Below are 21931 nucleotides of genomic sequence, written 5' to 3'. Positions count from 1 at the left end.
ATTTTTTTTTTTCAACATTTGATCCATTTTCTCTTTTTTATGATGCATGTAAAATGTTTCTGCATTCTTTACAGGACAATTTTCTACCTATTCAGGCCTTGCTCAAACTACGTATGAAATGATGCTCCATAATACACATGTGAAATGTGTCATTTGTTTTAACAGCCATAAAAAAATTTTTTGGAAAACATTAAGGGTTAAGGGTGGAGAAGATGGGTTCAGTGTATCCATGATCATCACCTGAGCCAATCAATGAGGCATAATACAGATCTTTTACACTTAAAAATAAAAACAAAAAAAAAACCTGTGTGAACGTAGCCTAATACTGTATTTCTCCAGATTAATTCCCCCTAGCACGCTTTTGAGCAATACTCAAATAAAATGTCATCTTCAGCAAAAATAGATTTAATGTAAGACAAAAGCATAAATATAAGAATTTCATGTGATTTATAACATCAACACATACATAATACCTGGAAATCACGTTCCAAACACCCCAGGATATCAAAGAACATAGAAGTAAAATATTACGATGGTGAATTCTTCACCTTTGTCGATTCTCAAAACAAAAGCTGAATGATAAAAGGAATGTTTTCTAACTCAGAATTCCAAAAACTTAAAAACTATAAATCCTTGGAGACCTGTATTTAAACATATAGAATTATCCCTACTGTGCAAGAGTATTTATCACCTCAGGGCTGCTCTTATGGTGCCATGTGCTAAAGAACATAAATTATGGCCACCGACAAAACTCACCGAAGTCACATGATGCTTTGGTTACAACATGTCAAGGTAAAATCTACAGAGATCCATCTTTTCTAACTCTTCTATTAGATCTTTATGGGAAACTGTATCAAAGGCTTTGCTTAAAGGGGTACTCCAGCCCTTAGATGCCTGATTGCGGGGGTCCTGCCACTGGGGACCCCTGCAATCTTTCATGCAGCACCCTGCTATCATCAGCCTCCGGTGCTAACATCGCTCCGGGTCTGATGTATCACAATCAATGGGCCAGAGTATCATGACATGATGTCACATGGGGGCGGAGCCATGACGTCACGACTCTCCAACCCCGTGATCGCGATTCATCAGACCCGGAGCGATGTTTGCTCCGGAGGCTGATAATAGCAGATTGCTGCATGAAAGATTGCGGGGGTTCCCAGTGGCAGGACCCCTGCGATCAGGCATCTTATCCCCTATACTTTGGATGGGGGATAAGATGTCTTAGGGCTGGAGTACCCCTTTAAAGGGATACTTTTGTCCCTTGACATTTTAACCCTCTATTCAAAGGATAGGAGATAAGATGTCTGATCACACGGGGGGGGCACCACTGGGACCCCCTTCACGATCTCTGGCCCGGTGCCCTGGCGTTCTGAGTATTTATGTTCAGAACGCCAATTTTGGGCGGCTGTGACGACACGCCACCTCCATTCTTGTATTTTTGTCTATGGGAGAGGGCATGATAGCTGTGGTCACTCAAGCACAGCAATCATGCCCTCTCCCATAGACATGAACGGAGGGGGCGTGATGTCACAACCACTGCTGCCCAAAACCAGCATTCTGAACATAAATGTTCAGAATGCCAGCGTGCAGGGCTGGAGATCGCGGGGGTCCAGCCACTGGGATAGGGGATAAGATGCCTAGCGGCGGAGTAGACCTTTCAGTCCAGGTAGGGGATATCCACAGCATCAACTGTCACCGTGGTTGTGGACCCGTCACCTAGGGCGGGTAAGCAAGTAGGAAGGGCAAGTGGGAGCGGGTGAGTTTAGGGTTCCACTCTTCCCTGCCCATACGTGACAGTGTGGTTTCCATATTCATAGGGCCAGAGGAATAAATTGCTATTTGGCTAAGTTTCTTCTTTTTTTTATTTCCAAAACCACTCAAAAACACAAAAAAATGCCACACTGCGTATTTTTTGTAAATGAACTTCATAGCCAGATGTCAGCTGAAAGTCAATAGGAATTTATAAAATGCCATACCCACTTGGTATTTTTTCTTTGGTGTTTTTTCACTCCACTTTGGCTGTTTTCGTCATTTTTTTTGGGCTCAGTGGGTGATTTTTAAAATCACTTGTTGAGACAATGGCATATTTTTCACATTGCTGTTTTGTTACTTTTTTTTAAAGAGTAAAATAGGGAGTGGACACAGGAACAGGAAAGAGCTGCCAAAAACTAACAAAAAACCCTGCAAAAATGTGATGGTAGTTTTTCCTGCATTTGGAAACTTAGCCTTATGGAACCTGAGCTCATCACCAAGGTCTCTTTATCTCTGGGTTTACATCAATATTTTTTCCAGTTGAGAGTTTATATACAATATGATACCTGATATTTGACTTTGTTTTGCACACAAAGGCTAGAGCCAAGGAAGGAACAGCACTCTAGTATATTTAGAGGCCAAAAATATCTAGGACACATTACCCTGACCACATCCACCAGAATCTGAGCACATTTAGACCAGGGACGCACAATGGCTTATTTAGCTTTTTATGTACATTTTTATAAATACAATCACAAAACCTGCCAGAACGAGAGGAGGAAAAATAACAAAGCTACAAACATAACAAAAAAAAGAAATAAAAAAATTATATATATATATATATATACACAAAAAGAAATACACGCGGTCATCCAGTCCGTTTGTTGCAATACTTTTTGTGGATTTTACAAATCATGACTCACATAGTTTAGAGAGAGACTCTAACCTGTACAGGGATTAGGATTCGCTGAGTAACTATAAATAGGATCATTACTGAACTCTTCATCATCTTCAAATGGTTTCCATATTATCCAAAAGTAAAAAATGATCTGGCTTACTATAACTAGTATAACATTCCCGAGTTCACCATTAATGCTCTCATATCCTAAAAGCCAAAAATAGATGTAGTAAAAAAGAAATATAATGGGGCTCAAGGATATGGACAATAATAAGATAAAGTAATATAAATGTATTAAAAATATTAATTAAAAAGAACATCCAATCAATATGTCATATGTAAACAGGACTCCACACCACAGGGCCCTTGTGAGTGCAGAACCTGACTATTTTACTTAATCAGACAGTAAACAGTAATGTACAATGAAATAATAAACGCCTCCCAGTAGGAAATTTCGAAGCCGTATATGATACTAATGTACTGGATATTAATCAAAATGTAAGCTTGCAATAGTATAAAGCTGAATCACATAGTTTCCATATTATAGTGAGTGTGACTGGACAAACTCCCTTACATACGACACCCCTAAAATAGTCCACTAAAGAGGAAGTGTGGTAGCCATGGAGATGTTAGTAGAAATACCGGATCACTTTGTAACGCCAGGGCACTGTTATCCTATACACGGTCCGAGGTTGGAGACAGCTTCACCTGGGTCAGACACGGGGAGCAAATGAACCCACTGATGTCAGGTTACGGATAACTGTCTTTACTGGGCAGGGTGCAGATGGTATTACACAGACAGTTGGTATTGGGTGAAAGGATGCAGTGTAACCCCTTGGGAGCCCTGTTGCCTCGCTTGGACTTGTGGTGCTTTCACTAGACAGATTAATACAGTTCTGCCTTGTAAGATGTGTAGATGAAACCTGGTAGGTAGGGTTCTGTCAAGGTATTGAAGCTTTCTCCGCCGGGGTATGAACTTCCACCATACAGGAGATCCTTGAAGAATGACCAGAAGAAGTAGATTGGATTTGGGCCTTCCCTTGAGGTTTCTACACACAGAACACCTGAACCACATTGTGGCTCAGCTTAAGCTGGACTAGAACTGGAACTGGGGAAACTCCTCCCCCTACTACTCTATATGGGCTGGAATTTAGGGGTTCCCATTGGCAGGCAGGGTCACAACGTGTTTACACTACTCTCTCTTAAGGGTACAGTAACACAGGAATAACTTTGCAGTATACAGATAACAACAATAGAATTAATTTGAAAAATATATTACTTCTCAATAATGTGCAATCACCTTTGGTGGGCCCAGCACCTTGTGCCGCAAAGCTGCCCAAAGCAGTCCGAAGTCACAGGACAGCTATTGGTGCTGGGACACCACAGGAGGGAGAGAGAGACAGAGAGACAGAGAGACAGAGAGAGGAGAGAGAGAGAGAGAGAGAGACACACAGAGAGAGACACACACAGAGAGAGAGAGAGAGAGAGAGAGAGAACTTGTTCATTCTTCAAACAGAATATGCTCAAAAGACAATAGAGACGGTAATGTCTGTGCGGTCCTAGCACCCACCGATTCACTTGGAATCTACGGCCAGATTTTGACTGGCTGGAAATTCCAAAGTGTGAACTTAAAGGGGTACTCTGCCCCTAGACATCTTATCCCCTATCCAAAGGATAGGGGATAAGATGTCAGATTGCCGCGGTCCCGCTGCTGGTGACCCCCGGGATCGCCGATGCGCACTGCGCTATCATTACAGCACAGAGCGAGATCGCTCTGGACGTAATGACAGGCAATACAGGGGCCGGAGCATAGTTACGTCATGGCTCCGCCCCTCGTGACGTCATGGGCAGCGCCTATAAAAGTTTATGGGAGGGGGCAAGGCAGTCGTCACACCCCCTGCCATAGACTTGCATTAAGGGGACGGGCCGTGATGTCACGAGGGGCGGAGCCATGATGTCGAGCAAACTCGCTCCGTGCAGTAATGATAGCGCAGTGCCGCAGCGGCGATCCTGGGGGTCGCCAGCAGCGGGACCGCGGCGATCTGACATCTTATCCCCTATCCTTTGGAAAGGATAGGGGATAAGATGTCTCGGGGCAGAGCACCCCTTTTAACCCCTTAAGGACCAAGGACGTACCGGTACGTCCTTGGTCCTGCTCTTCTGATATAACGCGGGGTTACACAGTAACCCCGCGTCATATCATGGCGGGCCCGGCGTCATAGTGAAGCCGGGAGCCGCCTCTAATAGCGCGCAGCGCCGATCGCGGCACCGCGCGCTATTAACCCTTTAGCCTAAAAGTGAACCCTCACCCTAAAAGTGAAAGTGAAAGTTCCCGGCTAGCTCAGTCGGGCTGTTCGGGATAGCCGCGGCTAATCGCGGCATCCCGAACAGCTGACAGGACAGCGGGAGGGCCCCTTCCTGCCTCCTCGCTGTCCGATCGCCGAATGACTGCTCAGTGCCTGAGATCCAGGCATGAGCAGTCATGCGGCAGAATCGTTGATCACTGGTTTCTTATGAGAAACCAGTGATCAACATAGAAGATCAGTGTGTGCAGTGTTATAGGTCCCTATGGGACCTATAACACTGCAAAAAAAAAGTGAAAAAAAAAAGTGAATAAAGATCATTTAACTCCTCCCCTATTAAAAGTTTGAATCACCCCCCTTTTCCAATAAAAAAAAAAACACAGTGTAAATAAAAATAAAAATAAACATATGTGGTATCACCGCGTGCAGAAATGTCCGAATTATAAAAATATATCATTAATTAAACCGCTCGGTCAATGGCGTGCGCGCAAAAAAATTCCAAAGTCCAAAATAGTGCATTTTTGGTCACTTTTTATATCATTTAAAAATGAATAAAAAGTGATCAATAAGTCCTATCAATGCAAAAATGGTACCGTTAAAAACTTCAGATCACGGCGCAAAAAATGAGCCCTCATACCGCCCCATACACGGAAAAATAAAAAAGTTATAGGGGTCAGAAGATGACAATTTTAAACGTATTAATTTTCCTGCATGTAGTTATGATTTTTTCCAGAAGTCCGACAAAATCAAACCTATATAAGTAGGGTATCATTTTAATCATATGGACCTACAAAATACATATCAGGTGTCATTTTTACCGAAAAATGTACTACGTAGAAACGGAAGCCCCCAAAAGTTACAAAACAGCGTTTTTTTTTTCAATTTTGTCGCACAATGATTTTTTTTCCCGCTTCACCATAGATTTTTGGGCAAAATGACTGACGTCATTACAAAGTAGAATTGGTGGCGCAAAAAATAAGCCATCATATGGATTTTTAGGTGTAAATTTGAAAGAGTTATGATTTTTTAAAGGCAAGGAGCAAAAAACGAAAATGCAAAAACGGAAAAACCTCCGGTCCTTAAGGGGTTAAAGGGCTACTCAGATGGAAAACATTTAATTTTTTTTTTAAATCAACTGGTACCAGAAAGTTAAACAGATTTGTAAATTACTTCTATTTAAAAATCTTAATCCTTCCAGAAAGTTCATTTCTTTTTGAATTTCTTTTCTGTCTATCCACGGTGCTCTCTGCTGACACCTTTCCTGCTCTGGACAGTTCCTGACATGGACAGAGGTGTCAGTCGAGAGCACTGTGGTCAGACAGAAAAGAAATTCAAAAAGAAAATAACTTTCTCTGTATTATACAGCAGCTGATAAGTACTGGAAGGATTAAGATTTTTAAATAGAAGTAATTTACAAATCTGTTTAACTTTCTGCCACCAGTTGATTTATAAAAAATAAAAAATTACACCAGAGTACCCCTTTAATCTCTCCTTTAGAGGAGATTCTACTCTGAGCTAAAGAGACCATATTGCATTTGAATTTGCACAGAAGGTTCAGTAAAGTGTTGAAGTTGTTTTCACATAATCTTGATGTTCAGAGGTCTTATTACTATATATTGCACTAGACGATAAATTATTTGACAAAAAACATTGTCAGGCTCACAGGTTGGCTACTGTACACCACCTTGTCACGTGACATTACTACATGCTTGCCTATAGGACTACTACTCCCAGCTAGCCTGCACAACAACACTTATCATCAACGTGGGTACCACAACTAAGAATTCTAGTTTTTGCTACAGAAATGCTATAATGCAATTTGCAAACCAGCTACCATCTTGGAGTAAATAAGAAGCACTCAAAGGAGCTCAGGGAATGTGGTTGCAGGTTAGGAATATGGGGGTAGGTAGACAGTTTATTTGCTCAGGTGTCATCCATGTACACAGAGCACATACTTGTATATATCCCCGGTCCATGAAGACGTGTTTGTCAAGAAACTGAACACTCAAGAAACCAGTTTTACAAGAGCATCGAGAGCAGACAGAGTGGTCTGGGCGGCTGGGCCCATTATCAGGAACTAATAATATAGACTTCAGTTACATTTACCTCACTTTTCCTGCAAACTCGGCACTAAAGCTTTAGCTCCTCTAATGGCCAAAGACAACCCCCCCCCCCCCCCCCCCCCCCCCCCGCATGATCATAATGCCTATATTGTCAGTTCACCTTCAAAAATTAAGATAAAGTAGAAAAAAAATATCTTTATAGTAATACTCTACAGACCGAATAATTGCCCAAAACATAGAAACAAAGAATGTGTCGGCAGATAAGAACCAGTTGGCCCATCTACTCTGCCCAATATTGTGAATACTATGAATAGTCCCTGGTCCTATCTTATATGAAGGATAGTCTTATACCTATCCCTATCTTATATGAAGGATAGCCTTATACCTATCCCTATCTTATATGAAGGATAGCCTTATACCTATCCCTATCTTATATGAAGGATAGCCTTATGCCTATCTCTATCTTATATGAAGGATAGCCTTATACCTATCGCTATATTATATGAAGGATAGCCTTATACCTATCTCTATCTTATATGAAGGATATCCTTATACCTATCCCTATCTTATATTAAGGATAGTCTTATACCTATCGCTATATTATATGAAGGATAGCCTTATACCTATCTCTATCTTATATGAAGGATATCCTTATACCTATCCCTATCTTATATGAAGGATAGTCTTATGCCTATCTCTATCTTATATGAAGGATAGCCTTATACCTATCTCTATCTTATATGAAGGATGGCCTTATGCCTATCCCTATCTTATATGAAGGATATCCTTATGCCTATCTCTATCTTATATGAAGGATAGCCTTATACCTATCCCTATCTTATATGAAGCATAGCCTTATACCTATCCCTATCTTATATGAAGGATAGCCTTATACCTATCTCTATCTCATATGAAGGATAGCCTTATACCTTTCTCTATCTTATATGAAGGATAGCCTTATGCCTATCCCTATCTTATATGGTGGATAGCCTTATGCCTATCTCTATCTTATATGCAGGATAGCTTTATACCTATCCCTATCTTATATTAAGGATAGCCTTATACCTATCCCTATCTTATATGAAGGATGGTCTTATGCCTATCTTTATCTTATATGAAGGATAGCCTTATACCTATCTCTATCTTATATGAAGGATAGCCTTATGCCTATCTCTATCTTATATGAAGGATAGCCTTATACCTATCCCTATCTTATATGAAGGATAGCCTTATACCTTTCTCTATCTTATATGAAGGATAGACTTATACCTATCTCTATCTTATGTGAAGGATAGTCTTATGCCTATCTCTATCTTATATGGAGGATAGCTTTATACCTATCCCTATCTTATATGAAGGATAGCCTTATACCTATCCCTATCTTATATGAAGGATAGTCTTATGCCTATCTCTATCTTATATGAAGGATAGCCTTATACCTATCTCTATCTTATATGAAGGATAGCCTTATGCCTATCCCTATCTTATATGGTGGATAGCCTTATGCCTATCTCTATCTTATATGAAGGATAGCCTTATGCCTATCTCTATCTTATATGAAGGATAGCTTTATACCTATCCCTATCTTATATGAAGGATAGCCTTATACCTATCGCTATCTTATATGAAGGATAGCCTTATACCTATCGCTATCTTATATGAAGGATAGTCTTATACCTATCTCCATCTTATATGAAGGATAGCCTTAAGCCTATCTCTATCTTATATGAAGGATAGCCTTATACCTATCCCTATCTTGTATGAAGGATAGCCTTATACCTATCCCTATCTTATATGAAGGATAGCCTTATACCTATCGCTATATTATATGAAGGATAGCCTTATGCCTATCCCTATCTTATATGAAGGATAGCCTTATATCTATCTCTCTCTTATATGAAGGATAGCCTTATACCTTTCTCTATCTTATATGAAGGATAGTCTTATGCCTATCTCTATCTTATATGAAGGATAGCCTTATGCCTATCCCTATCTTATATGGTGGATAGCCTTATGCCTATCTCTATCTTATATGAAGGATAGCTTTATACCTATCCCTATCTTATATTAAGGATAGCCTTATACCTATCCCTATCTTATATGAAGGATAGTCTTATGCCTATCTTTATCTTATATGAAGGATAGCCTTATACCTATTTCTATCTTATATGAAGGATAGCCTTATGCCTATCTCTATCTTATATGAAGGATAGCCTTATACCAATCCCTATCTTATATGAAGGATAGCCTTATACCTATCCCTATCTTATATGAAGGATAGCCTTCTACCTTTCTCTATCTTATATGAAGGATAGACTTATACCTATCTCTATCTTATATGAAGGATAGTCTTATGCCTATCTCTGTCTTATATGAAGCATAGCCTTATGCCTATCCCTATCTTATATGGTGGATAGCCTTATGCCTATCTCTATCTTATATGAAGGATAGCTTTATACCTATCCCTATCTTATATGAAGGATAGCCTTATACCTATCCCTATCTTATATGAAGGATAGCCTTATGCCTATCTCTATCTTATATGAAGGATAGCCTTATACCTATCTCTATCTTATATGAAGGATAGCCTTATGCCTATCTCTATCTTATATGAAGGATAGCTTTATACCTATCCCTATCTTATATGAAGGATAGCCTTATACCTATCGCTATCTTATATGAAGGATAGCCTTATACCTATCGCTATCTTATATGAAGGATAGCCTTATACCTATCGCTATCTTATATGAAGGATAGTCTTATACCTATCCCCATCTTATATGAAGGATAGCCTTAAGCCTATCTCTATCTTATATGAAGGATAGCCTTATACCTATCCCTATCTTGTATGAAGGATAGCTTTATACCTATCCCTATCTTATATGAAGGATAGCCTTATACCTATCGCTATATTATATGAAGGATAGCCTTATGCCTATCCCTATCTTATATGAAGGATATCCTTATGCCTATCTCTATCTTATATGAAGGATAGCCTTATACCTCTCCCTATCTTATATGAAGCATAGCCTTATACCTATCCTTATCTTATATGAAGGATAGCCTTATACCTATCTCTATCTTATATGAAGCATAGCCTTATACCTATCCCTATCTTATATGAAGGATAGTCTTATGCCTATCTCTATCTTATATGAAGGATAGCCTTATGCCTATCCCTATCTTATATGGTGGATAGCCTTATGCCTATCTCTATCTTATATGAAGGATAGCTTTATACCTATCCCTATCTTATATTAAGGATAGCCTTATACCTATCCCTATCTTATATGAAGGATAGTCTTATGCCTATCTTTATCTTATATGAAGGATAGCCTTATACCTATTTCTATCTTATATGAAGGATAGCCTTATGCCTATCTCTATCTTATATGAAGGATAGCCTTATACCTATCCCTATCTTATATGAAGGATAGCCTTATACCTATCCCTATCTTATATGAAGGATAGCCTTATACCTATCCCTATCTTATATGAAGGATAGTCTTATGCCTATCTCTATCTTATATGAAGGATAGCCTTATACCTATCTCTATCTTATATGAAGGATAGCCTTATGCCTATCCCTATCTTATATGGTGGATAGCCTTATGCCTATCTCTATCTTATATGAAGGATAGCTTTATACCTATCCCTATCTTATATTAAGGATAGCCTTATACATATCCCTATCTTATATGAAGGATAGACTTATACCTATCTCTATCTTATATGAAGGATAGTCTTATGCCTATCTCTATCTTATATGGTGGATAGCCTTATACCTATCTCTATCTTATATGAAGGATAGCTTTATACCTATCCCTATCTTATATTAAGGATAGCCTTATACATATCCCTATCTTATATGAAGGATAGCCTTATGCCTATCCCTATCTTATATGAAGGATATCCTTATGCCTACCTCTATCTTATATGAAGGATAGCCTTATACCTCTCCCTATCTTATATGAAGCATAGCCTTATACCTATCCTTATCTTATATGAAGGATAGCCTTATACCTATCCCTATCTTATATGAAGGATAGTCTTATGCCTATCTCTATCTTATATGAAGGATAGCCTTATGCCTATCCCTATCTTATATGGTGGATAGCCTTATGCCTATCTCTATCTTATATGAAGGATAGACTTATACCTATCTCTATCTTATATGAAGGATAGTCTTATGCCTATCTCTATCTTATATGGTGGATAGCCTTATACCTATCTCTATCTTATATGAAGGATAGCTTTATACCTATCCCTATCTTATATTAAGGATAGCCTTATACATATCCCTATCTTATATGAAGGATAGCCTTATGCCTATCCCTATCTTATATGAAGGATATCCTTATGCCTATCTCTATCTTATATGAAGGATAGCCTTATACCTCTCCCTATCTTATATGAAGCATAGCCTTATACCTATCCCTATCTTATATGAAGGATAGCCTTATACCTATCCCTATCTTATATGAAGGATAGTCTTATGCCTATCTCTATCTTATATGAAGGATAGCCTTATGCCTATCCCTATCTTATATGGTGGATAGCCTTATGCCTATCTCTATCTTATATGAAGGATAGCCTTATACCTATCCCTATCTTATATGAAGGATAGTCTTATGCCTATCTCTATCTTATATGAAGGATAGCCTTATACCTATCTCTATCTTATATGAAGGATAGCCTTATGCCTATCCCTATCTTATATGGTGGATAGCCTTATGCCTATCTCTATCCTATATGAAGGATAGCTTTATACCTATCCCTATCTTATATGAAGGATAGCCTTATACCTATCCCTATCTTATATGAAGGATAGCCTTATGCCTATCCCTATCTTATATGAAGGATATCCTTATGCCTATCTCTATCTTATATGAAGGATAGCCTTATACCTCTCCCTATCTTATATGAAGCATAGCCTTATACCTATCCTTATCTTATATGAAGGATAGCCTTATACCTATCCCTATCTTATATGAAGGATAGCCTTATACCTATCCCTATCTTATATGAAGGATAGCCTTATACCTATCTCTATCTTATATGAAGGATAGCCTTATGCCTATCCCTATCTTATATGGTGGATAGCCTTATGCCTATCTCTATCTTATATGAAGGATAGCCTTATACCTATCCCTATCTTATATGAAGGATAGTCTTATGCCTATCTCTATCTTATATGAAGGATAGCCTTATACCTATCTCTATCTTATATGAAGGATAGCCTTATGCCTATCCCTATCTTATATGGTGGATAGCCTTATGCCTATCTCTATCCTATATGAAGGATAGCCTTATACCTATCCCTATCTTATATGAAGCATAGCCTTATACCTATCTCTATCTTATATGAAGGATAGCCTTATACCTATCGCTATCTTATATGAAGGATAGTCTTATACCTATCTCCATCTTATATGAAGGATAGCCTTATGCCTATCCCATGCATGCTTAAACTCCTTCACTGTATTTGCAGCGACCACTTCTGCAGGAAGGCTATTCCATGCATCCACTACTCTCTCAGTAAAGTAATACTCCCTGATATTACTGCAGAAACACCTTTCCCTCTATTATAAAGCTATGCCCTCTTGTGGTAGTTTTTCTTTTTTTAAACATACTCTCCTCATTTACCATATTGGTAAACCATGTTTTTCAGCTGGAGTCCAAAGTCAGAGGTGCTCGGAAAATGACCTGAACATAGTCACTGACTACACTAGGGCCTGTGAGGGCCATAGAAGTGAATGCAGCCGTACCCAGATAGGTTTGCAGACGGTTGGAGCTTTAGAAATTGTATCCGTGCCATGGAGTTATCGTGATGTGAACGTGGCCTAAGATTCGCCAAATTTCTTTGATCTTAAAAACGGATCGGAATCTCAGCACTTGGTAAGATGAACTTATTTCCCATGAAAGGAATCGACAGCCTCTTCATAGGATTTGCTGAATGTTATGACATCTATTTATTCCCTATTCACAGCAGCAAAGAACTGTCAGATTAAAGGTTCCTCTCTATGTGTCACAGCAACTAAAATTAACCTTTTTCTAAAACATATATACTTTAATGATATGCTTTAAAATAAGAATAACTAAAGCAAAAAAAAAAAAATTTTAAACTATAATTAGTGACCTATAGGTGAATAAATATGTCAAAAAAAGGAGACACAGGTCCTATTGGTAAATGGGCAGCCCCCTATGAGAGAGACAATGTACCACATCCATCGATCACTACGGATATATCAGTGGTGCAATTAGATACATTCTCATATATATACAATGGTGCTACTCATTATTTAGGACCTCTCCCCACACCACAAGTGGTGTGGGGAGAGGTCCTAAATAATGAGTAGCACCATTGTATATATATGAGAATGTATCTAATTGCACCACTGATATATCCGTAGTGATCGATGGATGTGGTACATTGTCTCTCTCATAGGGGGCTGCCCATTTACCAATAGGACCTGTGTCTCCTTTTTTTGACATATTTATTCACCTATAGGTCACTAATTATAGTTTAAATTTTTTTTTTTTTTGCTTTAGTTATTCTTATTTTAAAGCATATCATTAAAGTATATATCTATTTATTCCCCTCTAGTTCTAAAATAGGTGAATCTGATATACAGTAGAAGTATGCCATGCTGGTTCCAGTCATCAGTATATTCCTAATATCCTGACCTGTTATCATTCACCATGATGTACAGTGATCCCTCAACATACGATGGTAATCCGTTCCAAATGGACCATTGTTTGTTGAAACCATCGTATGTTGAGGGATCCCTGCAATGTAAAGTATAGGACAGTGGTCTACAATCTGCGGACCTCCAGATGTTGCAAAACTACAACACCCAGCATGCCCGGACAGCCAACGGCTGTCCGGGCATGCTGGGAGTTGTAGTTTTGCAACATCTGGAGGTCCGCAGGTTGAAGACCACTGGTATTGGAGGTTATACTCACGTGTCCCCGCCGCTCTGGACCGTCACCGCTGCCCTGGATGTCGCCTTCCATCGCTGTCGCCGCGTCCCCGGGGTGTCCCAGACGCTCCGGCAAGGCCTCTGCTTCCCCGGCATCCTCGCTCTCCGTCGCCGCCATCATGTCGCTCATGTCGCTCCGTCGCCGCCATCATGTCTCCTATTGGATGACGGGACGGCGTGCGCAGTGACGTGATGATGACGATGGAGAGCACCGACAATGCAGGGGATCCCAAAGAGGAGCCCCGAGGATAGGTAAGTGATCGTCAGCGGACCACACGGGGCACCGTAAACGGCTATCCGGTGGCAGCTGAAGCAGTCTGCGCTGCCGGATAGCCGTTTATGCGATGGCCCCGACATACAAAAGCATTGTATGTTGATGCTGCCTTCAATATGCGATGGCCTCTGAGAGGTCATCGTATGCTGAAATGATCATATGTCGGGGCCATCGTAGGTCGGGGGGGGGGGGGGGGGTCACTGTATATGTAACAGGACTGCACATTTCCAGCCTTATGTAACACCTTTGTGTCATTCCAATTAGAGATGAGCGAACTTACAGTAAATCGATTCGTCACAAATTTCTCGGCTCGGCAGTTGATGCCTTATCCTGCGTAAATTAGTTCAGCCTTCAGGTGCTCTGGTGGGCTGGAAAAGGTGGATACATTCCTAGGAAAGAGTCTCCTAGGACTGTATCCACCTTTTCCAGCCCACCCGAGCACCTGACAGCTGAACTAATTTATGCAGGAAAAGCTGCCGAGCCGAGAAGTTCGTGACGAATCGAATTTACTGTAAGTTCGCTCATCTCTAATTCCAATTTGTCATCTTAACCTAAATGACATCTCAAACCCATAAAAATAAGAACATGACAAGGAATTATTTCAATTACAAGGAACTATTTCCCCTCGCCATTGAATCTATCCAGGGCAGCTCAGGTTATGTGCGCTGTCCAGGATACAATACACCAATACATGTGGGCACACTATGAGGCTATGTTCCCCTGCCTGAATTTCCCCATAGATATCTGCATGGGAATTTTGCATGTGTTTATAGCCTTAGGCTAGGGTTCAGACGGCAGAATTTCCGTGCTGGATTTCACATTGGAATCGGGCATGGAGATTCCGCGGCAACAGAGTCCTGTTGAATTTAACGGAATCCGCACAAAATGCATAGCTGTCTATGAGACGGCAAATAGAGTTGCTGGGATTTTATGCAGGCATTAAATAAAAGGTATCATATAAATAACAACTCCAATGATGGCTTTGGTGGCAGGATACACAGAATGTTTACATTTTCACGCCACCGTCCAAGACTTGCGCGAGACAATGGCGTTCAATCTACTGATTTGGTGAAAGTCCCATAGATTTGCATAGATTGAACGCCGTATTCTCACACAAGTCATGGGCCATCACCTAAGTTGCCCTTTAAGGCATGTCTAGTCTTCGTATCATTTTGCTATATATATATGTATGTATGTATGTATGTATGTATATATATATATATATATATATATATATATATATATATATGTATATATGTCTTCAAAACTATGTCCAGGCTGATACTGGATTTAAAGGGGTTCTCCACCATAAGGTGATTTTAGTACGTACCTGGCAGACAGTAATGGACATGCTTAGGAAGGATCTGCACTTGTCTTGGGGCTAAATGGCTATGCTGTGAGATTAACATAACACTGTGGCTAGCTTTTTGTGAACTGGTATATCCTGTTTCAGTTTTCTTTTTTTTAACTACAAATCCCATAATTCCATTTTCGTCCCTCCCACACATCAGCCACCCCACCCATTGAAATATAAATGAGCTGCATCCATTAAAAAGACCTGTGGTTTTCAATCAGGGTGCCTACATCTGTTGCATTAGTTGCAGATTGATCACTCTCCCACCAAGCGATCGCTCCACCCATTGAAGCAGACAGGCTCCCTGTCATCAGATGACTAGTGAGTCAGGTTTCGGCCACATTGCAACCTGGGAAAAATCTGACACAACAGTCATTTTGTATGCTGTTAAAAATAAATATTGGAGTGAAAAATCACCGAAGAATTGTGAGAAAACAGTCACACACAGGTAAAGACACTATAATATGAACTACACAAATTTTACAGCCCCTGTAGCATAGTCAAATAAAAAAAAATTCCTGGAATACCCCTTTAAAGAGGTTTTAGAGAATTGGAAAAACATGGCAGCTTCCTTCCAAAAAAGTGCTACCCCTATTCACAGGTTAGGTTTTTTTCACACTGCATTTTGAATTGCGGTATATTTTGGGGAAATTCTCCAACCTAAAGAATAAAACTAAGCAGCATCCATCATACATAGGACTCCCAAGTCACAAAGACATACACCATGCAGAATAGAATTTACTGCTTCCAGCTCTATGGAACAGGACAAATAAACATAAATCACAACAGAAACAACCTGAACACAGGCCAAAATTACTCTCTTAGGTGACGGGGATCTATGGATACCTTAAAGGAGAACTAGAAAAATTATCCTCCATACTGCCAGCAGTAAAAAAAATAAATAGGTACACACCTTTGCTCCCCCGGTGCCTCCGGTAACCCACTCCGTCTCCGCCGCGATCCTCTTCCTATTTGTCGGTGGTCGGCGAGTCATACCGCACTCAGCCTGTCACCGACCACAGCGAAGTCCCGACTCGGACGGCGATAGGGTGAGCGGCAGTATGACGTTTTCGGCCCCGGCAACAGGCCGGAGTGGGTTACCGGAGGCACTGGGGGAGTGAAGGAAGGTGTGTATCTATTTATTTTTGCTGCCGGCAGTATGGAGGACAATTTTTCTATTCTGGAGTTCTCCTTTAACCGTATGACAGTGGTCTCCAAACTGTGGATCTCCAGCTGTTGCAAAACTACAACTCTCAGTTTTGCAACACCTGGAGGTCCACAGTTTAGAGACCACTGTCTTAAGTACTGGGAGATTTCTGCATACGGCAAAGGTGCCCCATAAATGTGGTGTAACTCCATTGAAGAAAACGGTGCTGAGCTGCAATACCACGCACAACCTGTGGACAGGTGTGGTGCATTTAAAAAAAAAGACATTTTATATTTAAACAGCTACCAATTTACTATACTTGATCTGCATTTTTTTATAATTATTATTTCTTTTTTATTAATAATGAACAGAAGCCCATTCATTACTATCCAGGAGACCTAAAATGACTCTTTTTTTTTTACACCCAATAGGACCTGCCTGACAATACACATTTTCCAAAGGTCAAATTGTTCTCAGTCACTATACCTGCAATTATTGTCAAAAGACAATGGCTACAGGTCATTTGCATATACAATGTTTATACCAGAGTCATTCAGCCTGTGGCTCGCCTGTGTTTCCCAACCAGTGTGCCTCTACCTGTTGCAAAACTACAAGTCCCAGCATGCCCAGACAGCTAAAGGAATCTCCCGTGTTCTGAGCTGATGACATAATTAAACCTTATGATGCTATCAGTTTACGTCAGTTGACCTGCCATCGGACTTGCGGCTTTATTACGTGCATAAAATGCGTCCTCACCATGCTCATTCAGAATAAGGCCAGCCTTACCTTGGGTCTTACGACTGAACAGACAGCTGTCACGGCCATCAGACTGCATACACCCCATTAGGGTCATTTTCTAAGCATTGGAAATTTTTTCATGCAGATCTGTCAGCAAAAACTGCATGGGTCCTACTAGGTTCACACAACAGAATTTCTGGATTTCTGGCCAGAGATTCCTTGTGCAGCTGGCACCAAATTGATCCCATTTCCGTCCCCATAGATAGTCAGGGGCGGACATAACGCCTGTTCAACCGGTTCAGTTGCACAGGGGCCCAGTGTGTGAGGGGGCCTGTCGTCCTTTCAAGGGCCGGCCCTACCATGGAACCCGGTGGGACCATTGGTCCCAGGTGGCACTTTTCAGGGGCAGCACTTTGCTGCTCCTTTTCGGCCCTTTAGACAGTGAGTCTGCAGCCGGCCGCCCCGGGTATGATGAGGGATGTCGCGCAAGTGATGTACCTCCGCAGACCCGTGCAGGAGGACATCAGTGACGTCACTTTTCAGGCCGCCACCGGAGAGGAGAAGCGATGCACAGGCCATAGTGTGTCTATGTGTGTGTCTGCATGTGTGGGTCTCTCTGTGTCTGTCTGTGTGTGCGTGTCATGGAGGGGGGGGGGGGGCGATGCTACCTAATGTAGGGAAACTGCTACCTAATGTGGGGGAAACTATGCTACCTAATGTGGGGAAAACTATGCTACCTAATGTGGGGGAAACTATGCTACCTAATGTGGGGGAAAACTATGCTACCTAATGTGGTGGAAAACTATGCTACCTAATGTGGGGAATCTAGGCTACCTAATGTGGGGAATCTATGCTACCTAATGTGGGGAAAACTATGCTACCTAGTGTGGGAAAACTATGCTACCTAATGTGCGGAAACTTTGCTACCTAATGTAGGGAAACTATGCTACCTAATGTGGGGAAACTATGCTACCTAATGTGGGAAAACTATTACCTAATGTGGGGAATCTATGCTCCCTAATGTGGGGAAACTATGCTACCTAATGTTGGGAAACTATGCTACCTAATGTTGGGAAACTATGCTACCTAATGTGGGAAAACTATGATACCTAATGTGGGGGAACTGGTGCCTTCCTAATGCTGCAGATTAATGTCAGTTGCAGTGCTTAGTACTTTATGGCATAGTATTTTATGGCATAGTTCACCAGGAAGTGGTGAAGCCGTCACTAATTTACAAAATAATAAGCAACTGCAAATCTGCAGGGAAAACTCTCAGCAGCTCTGACCCATGTGGATTCCACCAAAGGGGACATTTTTCTTTGTTCTTCGTAGCACAGCATGGCGGTGGCAGCAGCAGCAGCAGCTATATCATAAGTATTTTTTTTTACCCACTAAAGTGCTGCCCACCCCCTCAATATTGCTGTCCTAGGCACAGGCCCCTATAGTAAATACAGCCATGACAGCTGTCAATCAGGGGTCTTCAGATCCATGGTCATGCCAGGACTTGAAGTGATAATACGGATACAAAAATGTGCCTGCATTATGCTTATTTGAAACTATAGTAGATTATATAGCAATCTATAGTCGACTATAGTGGGTTATATAGAAGTCTATTCATCAACTAGGCATATGCATACCCTATACGGGGCAAAGGATAGAGCTATTAACCAGCTGCATCTCTCGCTCTCGGACCATCATATATAAATAATTTTTATATGCCGTTATTTTTTTTTATAAACAAAATTACAGCAAAACGCCATGCTTTTGTTATGATCAAAAAAATTAAATAAAAAATTATATATATTTTTTTATTTTTATTTAAACACCGCAATACAACATATCCCCTGAAGCAACCAGGCTGGGTATAGGGTCTCCAGAGCAAGATTTCATATCAGTGGTATTGTCAGTGTTATTGTCAATGACAGTGTTTCTCAAGAGGGTGCCCCCAGCTGTTGCAAAACTAAAACTCCCAGTCTTTGGGAAACACTGGTCTACGATGAGACAGATCAGACCATATATACACACACATTATATATATATATATATATATATATATATATATATATATATATGTGTTTCTGATCAATCATAAAGGCATAAAGGCGTCTGTTGGTCTTACCTGGGATAATAGAAGGTCTCTTCTTAGTCCGCCTGATAGGATCCAAAATTTTGAAGTTTTTTGCAACCTTCCCCTTCCCATCAATCTCAGAGAGCAGCTCCGGAGGAAAGCTGCTCCGTCTTGTGAGTGCATTGTCACCTAGGTTCAACCAAAGCTTAGTCCTGGCATAGAGGCTGCTGTCATCCAGGGCCATGGTGGCCGGCTCACGAATAGGTCAGCAGCATGAATTACAATTTCGGTATAAATAAAGGCATTTCCCCTGGTGTGCTGTCTGAGTTCTCATGCTTGTCTGTGCACTTGTTTAGGAAGTTTAACATGGCGATAGGCGTGGACTCCAGCAGGTGTAGGATTACTAAGCAGCACCTCCCTGAACCAGGTAAAAGCTCCAAGCCGGAGGAAGAGGGGGGAGGACAAACGAAAACCATTAGATCGAGACAAAGATTTGCACTGACTTCAAAGGCGTAGATAATCTTCCATCCGGCCACACAAACACAAATAAATGATGGCTTCTTCCCCAGGTGTTGCGTATCGTGTCATGTGACCTGCTAGAAGGCGTTTCAGGTAATCACTGCTGTCATTCAGGATGATGGAAAAGACACCAGAAACCATAAAAATGAGCACCAGAAAAGAAAGGACGCTCCATAGTATGTCAATGACTTTGTTCTTTCCTCTGTTAAATTGTTTATAATGGTTTCTAAAAACTTTTGATATTGTGCTGACTAAATGATAACATTACTTTTTTAAATATATAGTTATTAAAAAAGAGTCCATTTTACCTTAAAAGTTTTAATGAAAAATTGCCACCACTAGGCGTTATCTATCTTCCTCCGCACCGATGACTCTGTATTTTACAGCACTTTGGATACCAGCCATAAAGCAAACCGGTATACAGTAAAGGAGATCTGTGCTGAGCAGACGGACTGCTCTTCAGTGTATGATTGTCCCTAATTGGCTGAGGCCGCGCACACACCTCTCTCATCTATATTCACTGCTCCCTAACCATGTGACCTCAGAGAAGCCAGCAGCTTAGAGCATGAAGGCACAGTTCTTAACTGAGTGTCTAAGCATATGTGTGCTACAGCCTGCAGCCTTGTATGTTAAATACTGCCAGCTCTCATAAGAGGATCTACGCATAATGGGGAAGATTCATCAAAACCTGTCCAGAAGAAAAGTTGCTGAGTTGCCCATAGAAACCAATCCGATTGCTTCTTTCTTTTTTGAAAAGTCCTATGGAAAATGAAAGAAGCAATCTGATTGGTTGCTATCGACAACTCAGCAACATTTCCTCTCGACAGGTTTTAATAAATCTTCCCCTTTATGTGTGACATTGCCTGCAGTCTAGTATGCGTGATACTGCATGCTCTCAGCTGTGTTTTACAACAGTGTTAGTCAGCTGCTTTGCCATTCAGAAGTCTGAGAAAGCTGGATGACACAAGAAGATCTAATTTTATTTTTACACATTTTACTCTGTTATAAACTCGCCATAGTGTCCTAGGTATACTGCAGGCAAACTCCAAAAGCCCCCTCAAAAGCACAGAATGACAGACCAAGTGAGCAACAGAAAGAACGTATTTGTGAGAGAAATATAGGTGCTAGACACATAAATTATGTGTACATGATCAGGATTTGGTACTGAGGTGCAGCAAAGGCTATTATTACGGAAAAATGTGGAGCTTCTTGTGTATGCCTTTTTCATACCTCTTTTTTACTTATGTGCCAGGTATGGGATATGCTCCATTTAGGTTTACAAATGCACAATGATGCAGCCTACATTTGCCATGAACTATCTTGCTTTGGCTGGGGAGTTTCATTATAGGGTGCTAGTGCTCGAGGTCACCCAGCTCATAACTCATAAGTAGATTGAAGTCAGTTCACAATGTGTAGTTTTCTTACACAAAGTGCATTTTTTTAAAAGAACAGCCAAATATGATTAGACATATTTAGGCTGTGTTTACATGTTGAATTACAACATTTTGTCTACTATCCTGATCCCATACAGATATAGCTGGAGGGGAGGTGTATATTCACTATATATCCTGATCCCATACAGATATAGCTGGAGGGGAGGTGTATATTCACTATATATCCTGATCCCATACAGATATAGCTGGAGTGGAGGTGTATATTCACTATATATCCTGATCCCATACAGATATAGCTGGAGTGGAGGTGTATATTCACTAGATATCCTGATCCCATACAGATATAGCTGGATGGGGAGTGTATATTCACTATATATCCTGATCCCATACAGATATAGCTGGAGGGGAGGTGAATATTCACTATATATCCTGATCCCA

General features: G+C 40.7%; 1 protein-coding gene and 1 long non-coding RNA gene across 4 annotated transcripts in view; one reads left to right on the top strand and one right to left on the bottom strand.

The window, feature by feature from the left end:
• FRY (FRY microtubule binding protein) overlaps positions 1-21931 on the bottom strand; it is a 526666-nt gene that overhangs the window by 316466 nt on the left and 188269 nt on the right. The window lies entirely within an intron of this gene.
• Positions 3417-20338, top strand: LOC130358527 (uncharacterized). Its single transcript, XR_008889552.1, has 3 exons — positions 3417-3576; positions 12688-12914; positions 19937-20338. It is a non-coding gene; the product is annotated as an uncharacterized LOC130358527 (long non-coding RNA).

Source organism: Hyla sarda, chromosome 2 (genome assembly GCF_029499605.1).
Source record: "Hyla sarda isolate aHylSar1 chromosome 2, aHylSar1.hap1, whole genome shotgun sequence".
Lineage (NCBI taxonomy): Eukaryota > Metazoa > Chordata > Amphibia > Anura > Hylidae > Hyla > Hyla sarda.
The sequence above is the reverse complement of the archived record's forward strand: the minus strand, read 5'-3'. Positions and strand labels throughout refer to the sequence as shown.